Source organism: Ursus maritimus, unplaced genomic scaffold (genome assembly GCF_017311325.1).
Source record: "Ursus maritimus isolate PB19 unplaced genomic scaffold, ASM1731132v1 scaffold_27, whole genome shotgun sequence".
In the NCBI taxonomy this organism is placed as follows: domain Eukaryota; kingdom Metazoa; phylum Chordata; class Mammalia; order Carnivora; family Ursidae; genus Ursus; species Ursus maritimus.
Window position 1 is genome coordinate 28,213,396 of NW_024425230.1, and position 22,402 is coordinate 28,235,797.

The window sequence follows — 22,402 nt, forward strand, 5'->3', positions numbered from 1 at the left end:
TCACTCTTTCCAGGAAGGGGAAAGCACTATCACAATTCTCTGCTCATATTTCCATTAAACACTTGACACACCGGTACATCTATTTACATGTTTGCCTGCCCTGATAGATAGCGAACCACTGAGGACAGGCCCTGTACTATATACCCTTCTTTATGTATCCCCTGTGCCTTCCACAGTGACACGCTTATGGCTAAGAGAGAGGTAATATATACAAACTACTTGACACTACATTAGCACAAAATAAGTTCAAAAATTTTTACCTATTACAAATATTATTTTTCCCAAGTAAATATGTGATGAATGAATGAGTCAAATATCAAATGGCATGAAGTTCACTCCATTGCCAGGTATGTTGATAGTCCTATAAGAAGGCAGAAGATCTCTCAACATTCTCTCCAAAAGAATCCATAGGATCATTTTGAATTTTATAGCCTCAGTTTAGAAAGCAAGGATGAAATAACTTTTCTTGTTTTATTTTTGCTTTTCCTCCTATTACACAGTTTTTTCTCAGGGGGACATGAAACACTCTTCTTATTTAAGCAAAATCTCAGAAAATTAAGATTCACTAAACCCTGGACTGAAAACTGCTATAAATAAGTAAAACATCTGATCATATTTTTTGGGTATCATGCAATTAGCTCAAACAGTTCATTCCACCCCTGTTCTCAAATGGGGACTGACTACAATTCCTGTGGTGGAGGAGAGACAGCGGTAATGCGGAGGGGAGAAAGAACTTAGTGGAAAATGGCAAACAATATATGAAAAATCTTGCTGGGATTTGAGGAATTGAGTTAAACCTATACATTCATTTGGGGAAAACTGGTTTAATATGTTGAGTATTGTTGAGTCTTGGTGATAGGCTTAATCATCCTAAACCCTGATGATAGGTTAATATACTGAGTTTTCTACACTTAGAATATGAAGTATCTATTTGAAGGGACTATATGTACATTTAACAACAAATTTATGCCATTGGATTCATTACTATTTTAGTATTTAGGGATTGTAACAGTTTCTGAGACTGAAAAACAACGAAAAATTTCTGGTGATAAAGAGAAAGGCACATAAGACTTCAAGGGAAGACAGGTGAACAGAAGTCAGTTTTCCATTTTTCCCCACCCCTATGTCCTACCTGTCTCTGTCTTCTAAGTCTCTATCTCAAATAAAATGTGGGTCTATTGAGATCATCTTCAAGTAATTTAGCCTTTACTTAGGAGTGGATCATCTTTTATATAATAAAACTAACATTTTAAAAACAATCAAAATGATAAATTGCTGACAAAATGAAATTGATGCTGCCAAAGAAACGTAATACGTGCCTCAAGGGAGCATACCTTCACAAAGCTGAGATGAGTGTGCTGCTAATAATAAGAACTTGCTATCTTTTACCACATAAAGAAGCAACCACAACACACTGTACTGAGTATTTGTAAACCACAACACATTTCTGGTTAAGAGCTCAGGCTATGGAGTCAGAGAACTGGCTCTACAAGTAACTAGCAAACTTGATGTGGGGCAATTAACTTCTCTGAGAATGTGTTTCCTCATATTTTAAAATGGAGATAGTCAATAATAAGACCCATGTCAAATGCAGTTGTGAAACTTGAGATAATGCATATTAAACACTGATCCCAATGCTTGGCATATGGTAATCACTCAGTACACATTAATCACTATTATTTTTAAATCCTTTTTTTTTTTGCGCAAATTGTACATAGGCTTCCCTCCATAAAGAGGGTTTTGCAAAACGAAGGTGTTGTAGAGGATGCTCTAAATACCTACCAAGCTTTATAGATTTAAGATTCTAGACAGATATATTGTTTTAGAGTGGTCTTGCTCTCTGTAAGATCATATCCCCTAGCCCCAAGAAGCATAATTTTAAGCTAATGAAATGAATTCCACTTTAACATTACATAGCCAGAATGTTTAAATATTAGCCTCTCCAAAGTGTCCGTGATAGTTTGCACAGTTAGAAATATGAACTCTTAATTGTGCAAGTTAATTGCACACAATTGCAACTGTTGTTAATTGCACAACTAGAAATCTAATTCCATTCCTTCTTCAAACATCATAGACTTGGGATTTTGGAGGCACTTAGCTTGAATGAGGCCAGAAAAATTCTATATACCTCATCGATGTGAGTTACATGATTTCTGAACTGGGCTAGATGGGAGAATCAGTGCAGTTCTTTTATTTTGTAGAGAGGTCAAGTTCTATCCTAGTCTGCTCCTTGATAACATTATAACCCCCCACAAAAATTTAGCAGTGAAAAAACTAGAAATTAATACTTGGAAATATCCACTCTCTAAAGATTTCAATGATCCTATCCATGGTTACCAAAAATACTGAAAGACGGATTTAATGGAATTAAGAGTTTGTGGTGAGGGGTGCCTGGGTGGCACAGCGGTTAAGCGTCTGCCTTCGGCTCAGGGCGTGATCCCGGCATTGTGGGTCGAGCCCCACATCAGGCTCCTCCGCTATGAGCCTGCTTCTTCCTCTCCCACTCCCCCTGCTTGTGTTCCCTCTCTCGCTGGCTGTCTCTCTCTCTGTCAAATAAATAAATAAAATCTTTAAAAAAAAAAAAAAAAGAGTTTGTGGTGAAAGTACCACAGTCAAAATTTTGACAATATTGTTTGTTTTTGATGTTTAATGTATTAATCTCATTAAAGAAACTATGGTTATTTAACATTATAGAATGAGACATAATTAAATGGGTAAAGAAAACTTATATCATCGCTGAGGAAGACAGAGAAATGTGATGACTTTCTACATATTACCTTACCTGTGTAAATGAACATTCGGCACTTTAATTTCTGCTGTGTTTCAAAAGTTACTTTCTTCAACTTTACTTTTTAATGGTTGAGAAGTAGAAAGAATTTGCTGGACATTTAGAAAGGGCTAAATGCTGCTACGTGGGCGGTAGTGGCAAGAACATGGAAAAGTTCTAACTATGCCCTAAGTAGAGGTTTAAAGTAACAATAGGAGAAGTTTTAAAAAAACCGATGTTCAGGTATTTTTTTTTAATCAAGGTTAATGTTAGCACAGGAAAGAATAATGAAGACGTTCATTCTTTAGGTACTCTTTATCCTGGATTACATTTGTCAGTTTGAATAATTCCCTTGAAATAGGTACTGTATTCCTTAGAATTATTAGGACTAGCAATTGATACTGTATTTGATTGATTTTCACATCTGCACTTCACTACAGGAACCTAGTTTTTAGTCAATTGTGCCCATCCACTACCAAGATACAGTGACTGAAACAAATGATTATCCGTCAAAATCAAATTAGTACACTAGCAATGAACTGTTCACTAAGATGCCTTAAAAAATCCACAAACATTTGAATCTTTACAAAATACGCACTGAAACAATTATGGCCTAAGATCAAGGAGATTTAAAAAGACTGACAAGCAGTCTCAAGTCTTTCTACAACTGCTTTCCACTCTACTTGAAATGCAACAGTCCTTGTAATTTCACAAGAAGGAATAATTTTATAATCTTTTCCAATTTTTCTCTTCTTTTCTACTCTGGTTTTTTTGTTTCTTATAACTCTAAATTCCTGAGGAGGGGCAAAGGAAAAAATAATGATTAAATAAAAAGAAGATGTCATATAGAAAGGCAAGAAGATCAAGAGACCAGATGTCAAGTAAGGAAACTAAAAAACAAAATGAAATAAAGCTCAGAAAACAAGACTAAAAAACCTTTGCATATGCTACCACTTCATGCTGCCTGAGTTATTTGTATGAAAGGAAAAGTATTTGGTGAAGAATGGACCTATAAATATACTACTACTATGCTATATTTCTACTCAAATAAGCTTATCTGTTTCTAAATTAAGAAGTTCATAACCTGGGAAAAAAACAACAATTCTTTTGAGCAATATCAGTGTCAAACATTAAGGGCCAAAACGGAGATCTGACTATGCTAAATAAGTTATAAAATTATCAGCTTTATCTATACTTTGGTATTTGTAGGGTAAATATTTAAACTTTAAAAGAATCCTTTCAAGTCATATAAAGTTCTCGGTGGAAGTGTAATACGATATGAGAATTCTGGTTACCGTTTAATTTGAAGTACTTCATCCATTATGGTGACAATGCTGGTTTTAGCAGCTATTATTACATTCGTTTAAAATTTCAAAGTGCTTTGGGTCTTTCCAGGATGAATTTACTTTCTTCCTTGCCTCGTATTCCTTAACTTATTTTCTGAAGACTGCAATGTTTACTGCAAGAGAAAAAAATAAAAAGAGCTAAATTGGAGAGTAAAATAGTTTTAGATATACTGGACATTTTTTTTTCCTTTACGATATTCTTAATTTCATCCTCACTCAACAGTTATAATTAGTCTTATTCATTTAAGAAATAACTTCTTTAACTTAGGTAGATACATGGATAGAATCCTACACACTCAATAACTACCTTTATCATACCTAAGAACCAAGTAATGTATAAAAATCAAACTAGTAGTGATGCACTTGAAACTTTCTAAGACTTCATTTGATTGTCTTTGAACAGTTGTTTTTGGTTATGTAAGAACCAAATGTAAGAGCATTAATCGAATGAGAAATATTAAACCTTATTTCATCTTTATAAAAATCCAATCTAAATAAGTAACAATGTTCAATTCTGATACACCATTTGTAAAATATGAAAATAGGTATCTCCAAATGCAAAAGTTTCTCCAGATACTTTGCAGTTTTACTTTAGGCTCAAGTATGAAATATATTTAAAATTTGGTATACAAGATATCACCTAAAATTAAATGAACAAATTCCTACCTATTTCTGACTCTGGGGCACCAATTATATGTATGTTCAAACTGGCACAACTCTTAATTTGTTTTCCATGTAACACCAGATATAAGGAAAATAACTATAAGAGTTAGGTAGAAAGATAAATGTAATTATTTTGATTCCTGATTGCACTTATTACAGAAGTGAACCTTTCAATAAATAAATATTAAGACACCAGAAAGGCATTTTAAAATGGAAGTTTTTGTTTGTGTACCATCAAACAATATCTAACTCCAACACAGTTGGGTTATTCATGATGAAAACAACACCCAATGTTTTTACAGTGGTTATACCTCTACTTCACGTGGCGCATAATAACATTAAGTAATAGGAAAAATATTATCAAGGATGGATGGATGGATGGATGGATAGACAGATGAAACAAAGATGCCCAGGATAACATATACAGTGGCAAAATTACTCAGTCTTCTTTCTATTATTAGAGGAGTCTTTCGAGAAGAAAAATGCAATTTGTGCCAATTTTACTCTGAAACCTGAATATGAAAAAAAAAATTTGAACACATGGGTATACAAATATTGGTAACCTAGCAAAGTACATAGTAATAGAAAAGTGTTTTCCCAAGGGTAGGTGTTTGGCCAGTGGCAAAACTGAAATGAGAATCTAGATCTCCTTACTCTCTTCCCAATGTAGTGTTCTATTATCCTCCTATAATCCATTGTGCATTCCTGTCCTCTCAGTCCTCCAAATTATTTTTTCTGTATAATTTATTCTCAGACTTATAGGCATTCCATCATAATACAGCCATTGAAAGCTTACCCAACAATGTGAGAGATAAAGAGACATAAACAGTGTTTAATTAAAACCTAACATTTTATATGTGCAATCTGTAGACAGGATAGAGTTGGGTCTTGTATTTTTATCCAATCTGAAAATCTCTGACTCTTAATTAGAGAGTTTAGTTCATCAATATATAATATGATTACTGAAATGACTGTTTTCTATTGTTTTCTGCTTTTTGTTTTGTTTTGTTCCTATTCTACGTTTTCCTGCCTTAATTTCAATTAATCAAATAGGTGTAATGTTTTACTTTAATTGCTGGATATATCTTTGTATTGGGGGTGACACTCTAAGAATTATAATATACATGCTCAAATAACCACAGTTTACTTAAGTTAATATTGAACATCATGAAAAGCATAATTGTAATGGTATCATTCCATTTACTGAAAACCCTTTTTGTTAATGTTATCATATATTATACCTCTACTTCTATTATAAAACCCATAGTAAAATGGTTTTAACTTTTGCTTTAAGAAGTCAGCTTTCAAAAAGGAAAAAAAAAAGTCAGCTTTCTTCTAAAGAAAGTAACAGAAGAGGGGCACCTGGGTAGCGCAGTTGTTAAAGCGTCTGCCTTCGGCTCAGGGCGTGATCCCGGCGTGCCGGGATCGAGTCCCACGTCGGGCTCCTCCGCTATGAGCCTGCTTCTTCCTCTCCCACTCCCCTGCTGTGTTCCCTCTCTCACTGGCTGTCTATCTCTGTCAAATAAATAAATAAAATCTTTAAAAAAAAAAAAAAGTAACAGAAGAAAAAAAAGATAAAGCTTTTAAATTTATCACATTCTTGGTGGTTTTCTTTCTCCTGTAGAAAAGTTTCCATTTGCTATCACTGCCCTTCAGCTCAAAAACTTTCTTTTCTTATTTCTTACATTGCAGGTCTGTTGACAATGAATTATATAATTTTTTATCTGAAATCATCTTTATTTTACCTTCATTTTTGAATGACATTCATATTCAGTATAAAATTCTGAGTTGAAAGGTTTTTTTTTCCCTCATAGCTCTTTCAAGGTATTATTCTATAGTTTTTTGGTTTCCATTATTCCAATAAGTCAATAGTCATTAATATTGTTACCCTGGTTACCCTGTGCATAATGTTTGTTTGGTTTTTTTTGACTTTTGTTTTCTGGATGTTTTCAAGATTTTTCTCTTGATCTTTGGTTTTTAGAAGTGTAACTATTATATGTCTAGATTTAGTTTTCATTTACTTTTCTTGAGGTTCGTCAAGAGCTTCCTGGCTCTTCAAATTAGTGTTTTGCTAAATTTGAGAAGTTTTCAGCCTTTATTTATTTAAAAATGTTTCTGTCCCATTTTCTTTCTTTTCCTTTTAGGTTTTATTTATTTTTTTTTTAAAGATTTTATTTATTTGACAGAGAGAGAGTCAGCCAGGGAGAGCAGGAACACAAGCAGGGGGGTGGGAGAGGAAGAAGCAGGCTCCCCGCGGAGGAGCCTGATGCAGTGCTCGATCCCAGAACGCTGAAATCACACCCTGCGCCGAAGGCAGATGCTTAATGACTGAGCCACCCAGGTGCCCTATTCTTTTAGGTTTTAATATACATGAGGTTGACTGATTGTAATCCCACTGGTAACTGAGCTTCTGTTTGGTTTGGGTTTTTTTTTTTAACTTTTTGTCTATGTTCTTCAAATAGGATAATTTCTACTGATCTGACAAGGCCCCTTTTTTTTGCCATTGCTGCCATTAAGTCTATCCAGTGAGTTTTTTTAATTCAGGTATTATATTTCCAGTTCTATAATTCCCTTTTTATTAAAAAAAATAGTTTCTAAACAAATGTTGATGAGGATGTGGAGAAAGGGGAACCCTCTTACACTGTTGGTGAGAATGCAAGCTGGTACAGCCACTCTGGAAAACAGTATGGAGGTTCCTCAAGACGTTCAAAATAGAGCTACCCTATGACCCAGGAACTGCCCTACTAGGTATTTATCCCAAAGATAGAGATGTAGTGAAAAGAAGGGGTATATGCACCCCAATGTTCATAGCAGCAACATCCACAACAGCCAAATTGTGGAAGAAGCTGAGATGTCCTTCAATAGATGAATGGATAAAGAAGATGTGGTTCACATACACAATGGAATATTACTCAGCCATCAGAAAGGATGAATACTCACCATTTGCACTGACGTGGATGGAACTGGAGGGGATTATGCTAAGTGAAATAAGTCAAGCAGAGAAAGACAATTATCATATGGATTCACTCATATGTGGAACAGAAGGAATAGCACGGAAGACCACAGGGAAACAGAGGGAAAACTGAATGGGAAGAAATCAGAGAGGGAGACAAACCATGAGAGACTCTGGACTCTGAGAAAGAAACTGAGGGTTACAGAAGGGAGGGGGCCCGGGGGATGAGGTAACCAGTGATGGGTATTAAGGAGAGCATGTGTTGTGATGAGCACTCGGTATTATATGCAACTGATGAATCGTTGAACATTACATCAAAAACTAATGATGTACTATATGTTGGCTAACTGAACATAAAAAAAAAAAGTTTCTTCCTCTCTCTGCAGAGATAGTCTGTATTTTCTTTCATTATGCTCCCTCTTAAGTTCCTGACCGTATTTATAATAGCTGATTTAAAGTTATTGTCCCTTAACATCTGTATTGACTTTTTTTCTCAACTACGGGTAATATTTTCTTAGTTCTCTACATGATTAATAACTTTGATTCTATATTGGACAATACAGATTATATGCTATAGAAACTGTATTTTGTTATCTTCCTTTGAAGTATGTTGATTTTTCTTCTACTAGGAAGTTCACTCGGTGATCGTCTTGAACTTGTAGAGATGCTTGGTTTTACATTTTGTTAGGGAAGGTATGCTCCCACTTTGCCCTCAGTAGTAGAATAAATTCCTTAGGGCTTACAATCTTTATTTCTCAGACAGGACCCTTCTAAGATTTCAACAAAAATCTTACTGTGTTTAATAGGACTCAAACTCCAAATTTGATCAGAAATATCACCACAGCAACTTCCCACGTCAGCTATCACTTTCCTCCGGCTCTATAGAGTCTCCTCTACACATGAATTCAGACATCAAACCAAGAAATTAAAAGGAATACAAATGCAAATTTTGAGGCCCCCTTTATTCTGTATCTCTCCCCTTTCTGGGCATTTTCATCACTGTATTCCAGGACAATTTGCATGACTTGAATGGGGTTGTGTATTAGATAGTGCTAATCCATCAATATTGAATTCTTGATTGCAATAATTTTATCTAGTTATTTGGGAGAGCATCTTTGTAGGAAATATAAGTATTCAGAAGTGATAAGGTCAGCAACTTACTCCCTCAAATGATTCAGGAAAAATTATTATTCTTACACAATTTGTGTGTAAATTTCAAATTACGAATTAAAAAGAAAAAAACTAAAGTATCAATAGACCCTATCACAATACAGCTATATGCTTAAAGAGAAAGTAGTTCCGTAGTGAAATGAATTGAGGTAAAGTTACTCATTGTTTTCCTTTTAGCAATTCGTAATACGTTACCATATCAAATATTTCTACAAATCATGCATTTCATACTTTCATTTATTCATCTTTCCAACCACAAATAAATTGTATACTTAGGGCCTACTACATGAAAGGCAGTGTTGGAGAGATAAAGAAGTAATAATGGAGGCAAGATCTCTTCTCTCATTGAGTTTACATTGTAATACAGAAAGAGACAAGTAAGGGGCGCCTGGGTGGCTCAGTCGTTAAGCATCTGCCTTCAGCTCAGGGCGTGATCCTGGCATTCTGGGATGGAGCCCCGCATCAGGCTCCTCCGCTGGGAGCCTGCTTCTTCCTTTCCCACTCCCCCTGCTTGTGTTCCCTCTTTCACTGGCTGTCTCTCTCTCTGTCAAATAAATAAAAATCTTTAAGAAAAAAAGAAAGAAAGAAAGAAAGAAAGAAAGAAAGAAAGAAAGAAAGAAAGAAAGAAGAACTAATTTCAGATGGTGATAAATGCTCTGAAAAAAATAAAACTGGGTGCTAGAGAGAGATTGGGGAGGTATAGATACTTTTAGATAGTACATCAAGGAAGGCCTCTGAGGAGATGATGTTCAAGTTAAAACTGAATGAAATGAACCAGACACACAATAATTTAGAAGAATGTTTCAGACTTAGGACATACATGTCATGAGATAGGAATGAGTTTATAATGCTCATTGAAAAAAGTTTCCAAATTATCCAAACAAGAATTTGTGAGAAATACCACACCCATCAAAAAACATGATCAGAAAGTACAAACTTCCAGTTATAAAATAAATAAGTCATAGGGATGTAACGTACAGCATGGTGACCATAGTTAATAATACCGTATTGCATATCTGAAAGTTGCTAACAGAGTAAATCTTTAAAGTTCCCATCATAAGAAAAAAAATTCTGTAACTATATATGGTGATGGATGTTAACTAGATTTATTGTGATGATCATTTTGCAATATATACAAATATTGAATCATTATGTCGTATACCTGAAAGTAATATACAGTTGCACCTAATATAAAGTTGTATGCCAGTTACACTTCAATTTTTAAAAAATGTGGAAATTGTCCTGATTTTAAACCTATTTATTAATTTCTATATAATGACAACAACAAAATAATAATTATTTTAAATTCTTAACTTTTTTTTTTTAGTAACTATGCAAACTGCCTGAGGAATCCCTAATATAACCTTTGACGTTAAAAACCTGTCAAAGCAGGGCACCTGGTTGGGTTAGGCGTCCGACTCTTTATTTTGGCTAGGTCATGATCTCAGGGTCATGGATTGAGCTGCAGGGGGGGAGTCTGTTGGAGATTTTCTCTCTCCCTCTCCCTCACACCACCCCCATTTCTAAAGTCAATCAATCAATCAATCAAAATCTGTCAAAGCTATATTGGTTCCATATTGTGTGATCTTGTTTACTTTGCAACCTAATTTAATAGTAGTTCAAAGAGTAATTCAAATAAAAATATCACTTGGAATTAAAACACAACAGTCTGCTAAGATCATACAGCTTACCTGGGAGCTTTTTAATAATTTAGAGCGGGGACTGTCACACTATGACCCAGGGGCCAAATCTGACCAGCCATTTGTTTATAAGTGGCCCACAAGGTAAGAATAACTTTTGCATTTTTAAATAGTTGGGGAAAAAAGGTCAAAGAAGAGTATTTTGAGACATAAAAATTACAAGATATTCAAATTTTGTTGTCTAGAAATAAAGTTTTATCAGAACACCATCAGCTCATTTTTTAATATATTGTTTATAGCTACTATTACAGTACAAAGGCAGAGTTGTTACAACAGGGACCATATGGCCCACGAAGTCTAAAATATACACTATTTGGTCCTTTATAGAAAATGTTTGCCTGTTCCTGGTCTAAAGTATACTGAACATGTTTATACTCTACAGTGATAGGATTAATATTTTAAAACATTACATCAAAGAGTTCATTTAAGCACTTACCCACTGGTATATTTAGTCTTTCATGTTTCTAATTAAGTGTTAAGTAATAATTTTATATTTAAAATGACCATCTCATAAGATTGCATTTTTACACATTCAAAAATTCATTTGCCTAATTTGTGAGATTTATGAGGTATGATGAATCATTTTCCTTGGGTCAGTTTCTGATTTAAAGTTTGTAAAGGACTCTGAATTGAAAAATAAATAAACACTCCTACAGATGACACAAGATCATTTATAACAATACTGAAGAAAAGTGAATCAATGGTTAAATGTTAGGTAAAAAGTCTGCTTGAGAGCTTCAGAATTTTGTAAGGGCGTTAAGTATTAAAAATTCATTGTGGAATGATTCAACTTCCATTTCTGACCGTGAGGGATTCACAGCAGGTCTAGAATAATCCTCCCACTGCAAACAACTAGAACACAGGACAAAATATAGGAAAGGACTATTTTCAGACATGGCAGTGCAGGACTGTGATCCCTGAAAAAAAGGAAACAAACAAGGCACGGCCTACCATCGCCCAAGCCTCTCAGCCAGGAAGCAATTAACCACTCCGGAGCAGGGAGGAGGAACCCAGACAGAACCTGGCAATCTTGCTGACTTGAGGAGACAGGGAAAAAAGTGCAAGGACGCCAAGGTAGCTAGAATTTATAAGGCAGAGTTCCAGAGAGGAGAGAAAGTGTTCCAGTAATTTCAATGAGAGTTCCCTAGAGTTTTTAGCTAAATAAAAACCTATACATGAGAAGAGTAAAATTTCTTTAGACCAGCTAACAAGAATTTCTATGGAAAGAAAGTTACCAGGGAGTTGTAAGACAAAGGCTTCTCAGAGCTGACATGGGGCCAAGACTTCAACAAGTTCCTTCAAGCAAGTAGGGAAAAACCTTGTTGAATATACAAGGCAGTAGTGACCCCAGAAGCTCCACATCGCAGAGGCTAGGGGAAAGTAGCCCTAGAAAAGCTACTACAGACCCACCTGAAAGGACCTTAAAAGTCTAGGAAAAAAATCAAACTAATATGCGATTTATAATGCCTGCCGGAAAAAGTCCAATATTCTTCAAAGGAATGCCACAAAATCAAGGACTCAACACATAAAATTCACAAATATGTGACATTTAATTAAAAATTATTGGCCAAAGAAACAGGCAAATGTGACACATAACCAGAAAGATATCAGTCAATAGACAGACAGACCTGGAAATAACGGCATGATGGAATTAATGGGGCAAAGGCATTGAAAGCGCTATTACAAGTATGCTGCATATTCAAGAATGTAAATGAAAATGGGAATATAGTGAAGAGAGAAATGGGGGGTTTTCTGAAAGAGCCAAATAGAACTTCTAGCAATTAAATATATATATATATATATATATATATAATATTCAAAATCCCTTCATGGGATGAGACAAACAGTGGTTTATGCACTGCAGAAAAAGAGATTAGTGAACTTCAAAACACTTTGGGGCACCTGGATGGCTCAGTCAGTATAGTGTGTGACTCCTGATCTCAAGGTCGTGAGTTTGAGCCCCTCGTTGGGTGGAGATATTACTTTTAAAAAAAGTAAATACCAATAACAAAGGTGAAGTGCAGAAAGAAAAAAATGACCGTGAGGCAATGGAAAAACACTGTTGTAAAGGCCTTACATTAAAAGAGAAGTGATAGAATATTATTTGATAATAGAATGTAGTAAACTAAAGAGGCACAGTATAAATTCTGGAGTAACCACTAAAAAAAAAAATAAGAGGTAGAACAGTAGGGGAATAAACCAACAGGGAAGATTAAAAGTATAATTAATTCAAAGTATAATTAATTCAAAGGAAGGGTTAATAGGAAATAAACAGCAAGATGGTAGATTTAAACCCAACCACATTAATAAATACGTTAAATGGTAATTGTTTAAATAATCCAATTAAAAAACTGATAAAAAAGCAAGACCAATACATGCTAGCGATCAGAATTGCCCACTAAAATAAGGAAATAGGTTAAAAGTAAAAGGATGGAAGATACACCAAAACACCAAAATCTTAAAAAAGCTGGAATAGCCATATTTATACCAGACACTATAGAAGACAAACGAATATTACCAAAGATAATGAGGAACATTTCACAATGATCAAGGGTCAATTCATTTAGAAGATAGAATCTAATTCTAAATGTGTAGGTATAGAATACCAGAAGTACAAAACACATAAAGGAAAAACTGACAGAACTGAGGGGATAAAACAAACAAGTATACAAATACAGTTGGAGACATCAACATTTCTCTTAGTAACTGGAAGAACAGGTACAGCGGAAATTCAGCAAAGATAAAGAAGACTGTAATAGACTCTCAACTGAATTGATATTTACAGAACATGTAAACCAACAACAGCAAAATATAAATTTTTATACTGCCTATGAAACATTTACCAAAACAGACCATCTGCTGAGCCAGGAATAAGTCTTAACAATTAAAAGAATTGAAACTATACACAGTACATTCCCTTATCACAATGGAACTAAATGAGAAATCAATAACAGAAAGATATCTGGAAAATTCCCAAACATTTACAAATTAAACAACATACTTCTAAAATAACTCAAGGGCCAAATAAAAAATCACAAGGGAAATCAGAAAATATCTTGAAATGAATGAACAGAAAACCCAACTTAGCAAATCCTGAGATGCAGATAAAAAGGTACTTTGAGGAAATTTATAGTTTTCTATGTTTACATTGGGGGAGGGGAGTCTAAAACCAATTACCTAAGCTTCCACCATAAAAAGCTAGAAGAAAAGAGAACAAATTAAATCAAAGTAAGTAGAGACTAACAAAATAACCAAGAATAGGAATCAATAAAACAGACAACTGAAAAATAGGAAAGATGAATGAAACCCAAAACAGGTTCTGCGAAAAGAAAAAAAGAGTCAATGAAATTGATAGACCTCTAGCTGTACTGAATGAGAGAAGACAGAAATCATCAATATCAGGAATGAAAGGGGAAACATTACTTGAGAGTCTACAGATATTAACAGAACAAGAGACTATTATGAATGATTTTATGACAATAAATTTGACAACTAAGATGAAATAGACAAATTCCTTAGAAGACACAAATTACCAATATTGACTCTGGAAGTAACAGAAACCTGAATAGCCCTATATCTGTTAAAGAAATTAAGTTTGTGGGTTTTTTTTTTTAAGATTTTATTTATTTGAGAGAGAGAGAGAGAGAGCGCATGAGCGTGGAGAGGGGCAGAGGGAAAGGGAAAAACAGACTCCCCACTGTGCAGGGAGCCCAATGTGGGGCTCAATCCCAGAACCCTGTGCTCATGACCGGAGCTGAAGGCAGCTGCCTAATGGACTGAGCCACTGAGGTGCCCCAGAGAAATTAAATTTGTAATTTAAAAATGTCCTCACAAAGAAAGCTCCGAATTTTCAAATGGTACACCGTGAATTCCATCAAACATGTAAAGACAGAAGTAATACCAATCCTACACAAATTCTTCTACAAAATAGAGGAGGGAACATTTCCCAACTGATTTTATATGGCCAGCATTAGATTGATTCCCAAACCAGAAAAAGGGATTTTAAGAAAAGCTCACATCAATATCTCTCACAAATAAAGATGCAAAAATCTCTAACAAAATAGCAACTCAAATTCAGCAATATATAAAGAAGGAATGCAAGGTTGATTTTACATTTTTAAAAAATCAATGTTATTAATCATATTAACAGAATAACAGAGAAAAACAATATGATCATTTCAATAAACAGAAAAAAAATTAACAAATTTCCACACCCATTCATAACAAAACTTCAGACAACTCAGAATACAAAAGAACTACATTAATTTGATAAAAGATGTCTGTAAAATACTGACATAATAATAAATAATAAACATTCTATTCAACATTACACTGGAGTTCATAGCCAGTGTAATGAGGCAAGAAAAAGAAAAGAATAAAAATAGGAAATGAAGAAGTTAAGATGTCTTTATAAGAGACATGACTGTTTATATAGAAAATCCTAAGGAATCAACAAAACAAATACAAAGACTATTAAGCGACTTTAGCAAGACTGTAGAATAAAAGGTCAATATTCATATATCCATTATATTTCTGTATCTATCAACAAACAACTAGAAATTTTAAAACTTTTAAATGCCATTTGTAACAGCGATTAAAAACATGAAATACTTCAGTTTATCCCTTACAAAATATGTGCAAGACTTATAAAATGAAAAGTACAAAACACTGCCAAGACAAATTAAAGAAAACTTAAATAAATGAAAAGATATATTGTACTTATGGATTGGAAGATTCAGTATTATTAACATAGCAATATTCCCCGAATTCATCTATACATTCAATTCAATTCAGATAAAAATCCTAGGGGTCTTTTGTAGAAATATATAAGCTGATTATAAAATGTATATGAAAATTCAAATGAACAGGATAATCAAAATAATTTTGAAAATTAAGAACAAAGTAGAAATACTTGTAATACCCTCTAGAGTTATTATTAAGCCAAAGCAATCAAGACAGTTTGGTAATAGCCTAAGGATAAACATATAGAAAAATGCAACAGCATAGAAAATCCTGGGGCTCCTGGGTGGCTCAGTTGGTTAAGTGTCCAAGTCTTGATCTCAGCTTAGCCCTCAATCTCAGAGTCATTAAGTTCAAGCCCTACACTGGTCTCCATGCTGGGCATGGAGCCTACTTAAAATAAAAAAATTAAAAAAAAAAAAAAAAAGAAAATCCAAAAATAGACCTATAAATAAATCGATGGACTTTCAAAGGTGCCAAGGTAATTCAATGTGTAAGAAAACATTTTCAATAAATGTTGCTAAAACAACTGGATATTCATATGGAATGAAAACGAATTTTGCCTTTACCTCACACATTTTGTATATGTACAAAAACTAACTCAAAATATACTATAAACCTAACAGAAAATGTGAAACTATAAAACTTCAAAAAGAAAACACAGGAAAATAGTTTATGGACCTTAGCCAGCTGATAACATATACTTTACAAAATTAAAAACTTCTGCTGTTTTCAAAGCATCATTATAAAAACTAAGTGGTCAGTATGTACATAAAACAATTAAAACCACAGTAAGATACCACTTAACTAACACTCATTAAAGAGCTAAAATTTGAAAGACCGATAATTCTAAATATTGGCAAGGATGCAGAGCTACATTGATGCACCAAGCAGCACAGCGGCTACTAGGCACATAGAGCCATTTAAATTAAATTTGATAAATTGAATAAAAAATTCAGTTTCTCAGATGTACTAGCCATATTTCAACAGCCACATGTAGCTAGCGACTAATGTACTGGACAGTGTAGATATTGAACATTTTCATTATTACATAAATGTCTACAGGATGAATTAATGCAGAACATATGAAATGCTCACGCATTACTAGTAGGAATATAAAATTTTGCCAGCAAGTTTAGTAGCCTTTTTCAAAGTCAAACAAAACTCACCATTTAACCCAACAATTTCACTCCTAGGTACTGACCCAGCAGGACTGGTTTCATTAGAAGCCTAGTGGGAGCTGGTATACAGAACCTCTCTGTACTATCTTTGCAACTTCCGGTGACATCTATAATCATTCCAAAGTCAATAGTGAGTTAACTTTGTGAATATTTTAAGAACTCACTATCAGCATTTCTATGACATATACAAGTAAATTTTCCCTCTTTTCTCTAAAAAAACAATAAAAACAAAAAAGCGATCACAGCAGCTTTATTTATAATAGCTAAAAACTGCTAACAATTCAATGTTCATTAACGGGTGTTCTAGTTCTACTACTGCCACTACTTAGTTGATGCTGAGTAACTTAACCTCTCACTTGGTTTCTCCTTATAAGATGAAAGGAAATAATTAAATGATTTCCAAAGCCTCTCCCTATTCTAAAACCTATTCCTATTCCATGCTTCTGTTACATTTTTACTGCCCAAAATTAAAAAGGAACACAAAATATTTCTATGCACTCAAGTGGATTCTAAATTCTTGCTTCAGACAGTGTGGGCTGGCTTTGGTTTTATGCGATATTTTCCTGGGGCTCTGAACATTTGACCTTACTAGCTTTGAGCACATGATTTTTTTTTTTTTTAATTTTTTTTTAAAGATTTTATTTATTTATTCGACAGAGATAGAGACAGCCAGAGAGAGAGGGAACACAAGCAGGGGGAGTGACAGAGGAAGAAGCAGGCTCATAGCAGAAGAGCCTGATGTGGGGCTCGACCCCATAACGCCGGGATCACGCCCTGAGCCGAAGGCAGATGCTCAACCGCTGTGCGACCCAGGCGCCCCTGAGCACATGATTTTTAGATAATAGCGCTCTCTCCTATTTGAAATAACCAGGCTTCAGAGTATAAGGAGTATATAAGATTTCTACTCCCTTTATCACATCAGACATTCTCTATATTTTGCTGTTAAAAGTCTGTGAACCATCGTTCATGCTACCAAAATGATGCTTGTTATTTTTAATTTAATAAGACATGTGGTATTGGCATTACTGGAGAATAGAAAGTAAGCCATTTTTAATGGTTTCACGTAATATGATAAAGTACTTTTTTTAAAACCCTATATGGAAAATCTAGAGTTCCCCAAATCTTTTGCTATCTTTCATTCCTCCTGCAGAAGACTTGCAGACGAGCAACATTTCAGACTACAATATCTTTTACTGAAATATCGTTTATACATATAAAGATGAACAAAGTCAGCAAGGGAGCTTATACAATTTTAATTTCAAAATCAGTGTTCATAGAAAATCTGATTACAATTAATGGTCTTTGGTTTAAATTTTCCTTGGAGATAGGTTCTCCTAAAAAAAGACCAGAGAGCAAATGATTATCTATTTTCTTTATTATGTTCAATTAGCCAACATATAGTACATCATTAACAACACTCTCAATTTCACCCAGCAGAATACTTTTTGAATACTTAGGAAAATCATTCAATCTTCTCACTTTGAGAAATAAAAAAAATGAAGGTGGCACATATATATGCCAACAAATACTCAATTAATTATACTTGTGTGATACTATTTTTCTCTGGGTAATTCAAATACCCAGGCGATGACAAATGGACTGATCTTACAAATGTAGGCCAACAAATTCAGTAACTCCCCTTTATCACCTGTATTTCTGGTTTTTAAAAATATGAATCAACTCATTTAATTCTTTAAAATACATACCAAGATATAAAATGAAGTACTGAGCTATATTTAATTGTTAAATAGCAATACATTTAGAAAAAAAGAAAACTAATCAATATTTTCTTATAACTCCACTGCTGCATCAAGCTTCAAGAAGAAAGCAGCAAATCACTTAAATTTCTTGCATTTCCCTGGTATTTAGATCACACACTCACATACATACACACACAACTCAACATCTTTGTATTTCCCTCACTGTCACCCTGAAATTTACTGAACATGACATCAAAAAGTATCTGAAAGTTCCTCATATTTCTGTATGTCTATTAAGAACTGATCTCGTATTAGAAAGTACACTGGCACAGAAACTAAATTCCATAGAAAAAAGCAAATCTATATTAATATTGAAAAAATCTCCTGGCAAAACACTTTATTTAGTGCTACTAGATTTGTCAACAAGACATTTTAAAAAAAGTGTTTCAACTATTTCTTTATAGAAATAGTTAGCTTACTTTTAAAAATTCTAAGCCCTCAGCTAAGTATCATAACTTTACTATGACTACTGAATCACAGCTGGCCAATGAGAAGCTAATTGTAGTCCTTAAAACTCACTATAGTCTGGGCAAGCATGACACAGTAATATTATTATAACAGGCACAATTTATTGAAAGTGTTTATGTCAGGTGTTAGAAGTTTCTAGGAGACTAGCTCCTGAGCTATGTAGCAAAACAAAAATTAAGTATCAATTACTGTGAAGTGGCCTTTTCAGTTTTTCCTTTAAAGAACCTTAAAGTGGGTCAGTTAAGCATCTACCTTCAACTCAGGTCAAGATCTCAGGGTCCTGGGATTGAGCTCCATACTGGACTCCCTGCTCAGCAGGGAGTCTACTCATCCCTCTCCTTCTGCCCTTCCCCCCCATTCTGCTCTCTCTCTCTCTCCTCTCAAATACATAAAATCTTTTTTTTTTTTAAATAAAGAACCTTAAAGCAGCAGTTGAAAAAAACCCTTGTGCAAGTTTTGAGATCAGACACAAAACTGAGAATGAAAGACCAGTCTGTTCAAATTATCCTCAAATGTCATTTCTCTGAATTCCATGGGTCTGCAATGGAGTGAGAATGGGAGTGGGCTATGAGGCAGAGCTTGGTAGGCTATCAGCAGCTGGGCAAGAGAATCTTTAAAAAGACTCTCGAAGAAAAAAGACTTCAAGAACGTTCTTCCTCTCTAATTTAAGTCAAATCTTATAATGTTGTTTTCAGATTTTTTTCTACATTTACTCCGTCCTTTATTGTTTTCCTTTTTGATTAGAACTATATGAGAGATCCTGCTCCATTAGTTCTATAGAATATAGTTTATAATTTTAAAAAACTTTAGTACAGAATGAAAAACAGAAATTTTGTTAATGATGAAATTGTAATATCCACAGTAAAAGCACCATCATACCAAGCAATTAAAAAAGAAAAAATCAGCTCCTTTTAAAGGAAGGACAATTTGGAGACCAAAACTGTAAAAGAAAAACTGCTAACATCCATATACAAGTTTTAAGACAATTTTCTTTCCAATTAAAAAAATTTAGATTGTTTACAGAAAGTTACCAAGGAAAGCAGCATTATCTACAATAGCCAAATTATGAAAAGAGCCTAAGTGTCCACTGACTGATGAATGGATAAAGAAAATATGGTGTGTACACTTGTACACACACACACGCACATGCATGGGGCTATTAGTCATAAAAAAGAATGAATTCTTGCCATTAGCAACAACATGGATGGAGACAGACAAGTACTATGCTGAGTGAAATACTCAGAAAAAAAACCAAATAACCATATGATTTCACACATATGTGGAATTTAAAAAACAAAACAAACAAGCAAAGGGGAAAAAAAAGAGAGAGAGGCAAACCAAGAAACAGACTCTTAATTATAGAGAACAAACGGTCTCTCATCAGAGGAGAGGTGGATGGTGGGGGCGGTTAAATATGGGATGGGGATTAAGGAGGGCACTTGTTATGATGAGCACTGGGTGTTGAATGGAAGTGTTATATCACTATATTGTACACGTGAAACTAATATTACATTCTGTGTTAACTAATTGAAATGTAAATAAAAACTTGAAAGAAAGAAAGAAGAAAGAAAGAAAGAAAGAAAGAAAGAAAGAAAGAAAGAAAGAAAGAAAAAGAAAAAGAAAGAAAGAGAAAGAACTAACAAACGAACCAGGGTAAAGCAATTTGTCATCCAGCACAGCCAGGTCACTAGCATAGAAACAGGTGACATTTCTAAGGGATACCTCCATATTACAGAGCAGAAACGGGGGCGGGGGGGGGAACACCAAAAAACACCTCAGATCACTAAACGCAATGAAATAAATAATTGTGTGTGAATCTTAGCTTCCCACACTTACTTACTCATTTGTTTTTTCAGGATCCCCTTTCAAATGAACTGTTTTAAGTTCCCCTAGCTCACCTACAATTTTTTAATACTTTATTACAAAGTACAGTTTCTGTTTGAATTATTTTATTAAGGATAAAGCAACTCAAATAGTACACTATTGATAAACACAAGAATACTAAAAGTCAGTTATGCTTACTCCTAATCCAGGAATAAATGAAAACAAAGTTTAAATCAGCTCATAGACCTCAGTTTTTGCCACCTCCTTCCCTCTTTGTTTCTGCTATTTATACTGCTGAGGTCATTCCACTTTCATACTGGGAAATGTCTGTTTTTCCTGCTTGGACTTGCTTCACAAATCACTGAATTCTCACTTTCTCATACAACAGGACTTCATCACAGGATATAATTAATCCCACTAAAGCAAGCAAACCTGTTAAACTTTAGGCCCAGCTATGAGACCTTGGATGAATTCATTTCTATAATAATGATGCTAATATTTAATCCACAAGACTGTGGTGAGGCTCATATGAGGTTAAGTATATGAAAGAGCTCTGAATGTTCAAAGTGTCACACAAAGGTGAGGGTCTCCGTTTCTTCATTTGTCATAAGGGAGGACTCCATTAGCTAATCTCTAAAAACTTTCCTTCCATCTCTAAAAAGTCTTTGATATTTACGTTCGAAGCACATAAAACTCTTCCTACTCAGATGATAACTTTATAGCTGTAAGAGATGTAGGGAACAATCAACTCAAACTTCTCATCTCACAAAAGAGTCCAAAGGCAGGCTAAGGAGCCTGCAGACCAGAGAAGTCAGTAGGAAAGTCGGGGCTGGCTGGACTGAGACCTGACTCTGCTGCAAAATCCCTTCTGGCATGTGATGCTGTCCACTATTCTATGAGCTTAAAAATCCCTCTTCACCACAGCTTAAACAATTACCTTTTCAAACTGGTTACAATGAAAAGCTCATTAAAAAGACGTAAATTTTAAAAATAGTAAAATAAATAAAATAACAATAATAAAATAAAAAGATGTAAATATTATTTTGGTGAAAATGACTTAACTGCTAACAGTCCAGTTAAAAATGTTCATACATGGGGCGCCTGGGTGGCACAGCGGTTAAGCATCTGCCTTCGGCTCAGGGCGTGATCCCGGTATTATGGGATCGAGCCCCACATCAGGCTCCTCTGCTGTGAGCCTGCTTCTTCCTCTCCCACTCCCCCTGCTTGTGTTTCATCTCTCGCTGGCTGTCTCTATCTCTGTCAAATAAATAAATAAAATCTTTAAAAAAAAATAAAAAAATAAAAATAAAAATGGTCATACATGATACCAATCAGGCTCCTCCACTAGGAGCCTGCTTCTTCCTCTCCCACTCCCCCTGCTTGTGTTCCCTCTCTCGCTGGCTGTCTCTATCTCTGTCAAATAAATAAATAAAATCTTAAAAAAAATAAAAAATAAAAAAAATGTTCATACATGATACCAACAGCAAAAGGGGATCAAATCAAACTGTCTAGCTATTCATTTGGCTTGTGTGATATTCAAGTCAATGGGCATGATATAAACTCTATCTAACCTTCCCTAATTAAAGGGTTTTAATTCTGATTTTGTTACTTACTAGCTATGTGATCCTGGGCAATTTATTTATTTCTCTGAACCTCAGTCCCCTCATCTTTATTTTTTTCAAGTTTTTTTTTTTTTTTAAGTAATCTCTATTGTGGGGCTCGAACTCACAATCCCAAGATCAAAAGTCTGATGTTCTTCTGACTGAGCCAGCCAAGTGCCCCTCCCCATCTTTAAAACAAGGATAATACCAAGTGTTTCACCTGGTTATT

At 34.5% G+C, this 22,402-nt stretch overlaps 1 protein-coding gene across 4 annotated transcripts in view; it reads right to left on the reverse strand.

Moving 5' to 3' along the window:
• Positions 1-22,402, reverse strand: part of PEAK1 (pseudopodium enriched atypical kinase 1) — a 293,673-nt gene that overhangs the window by 149,578 nt on the left and 121,693 nt on the right. For 3 of the 4 annotated variants that reach the window (XM_040642949.1, XM_040642947.1, XM_040642948.1), the window contains one exon: positions 4,063-4,226. The gene's annotated coding sequence lies outside the window, so the exon portion shown is untranslated. Of the gene's footprint in view, positions 1-4,062; positions 4,227-6,138; positions 6,194-22,402 lie in introns of those variants that run through there. The other variant, XM_008708435.2, reaches the window with a different exon arrangement.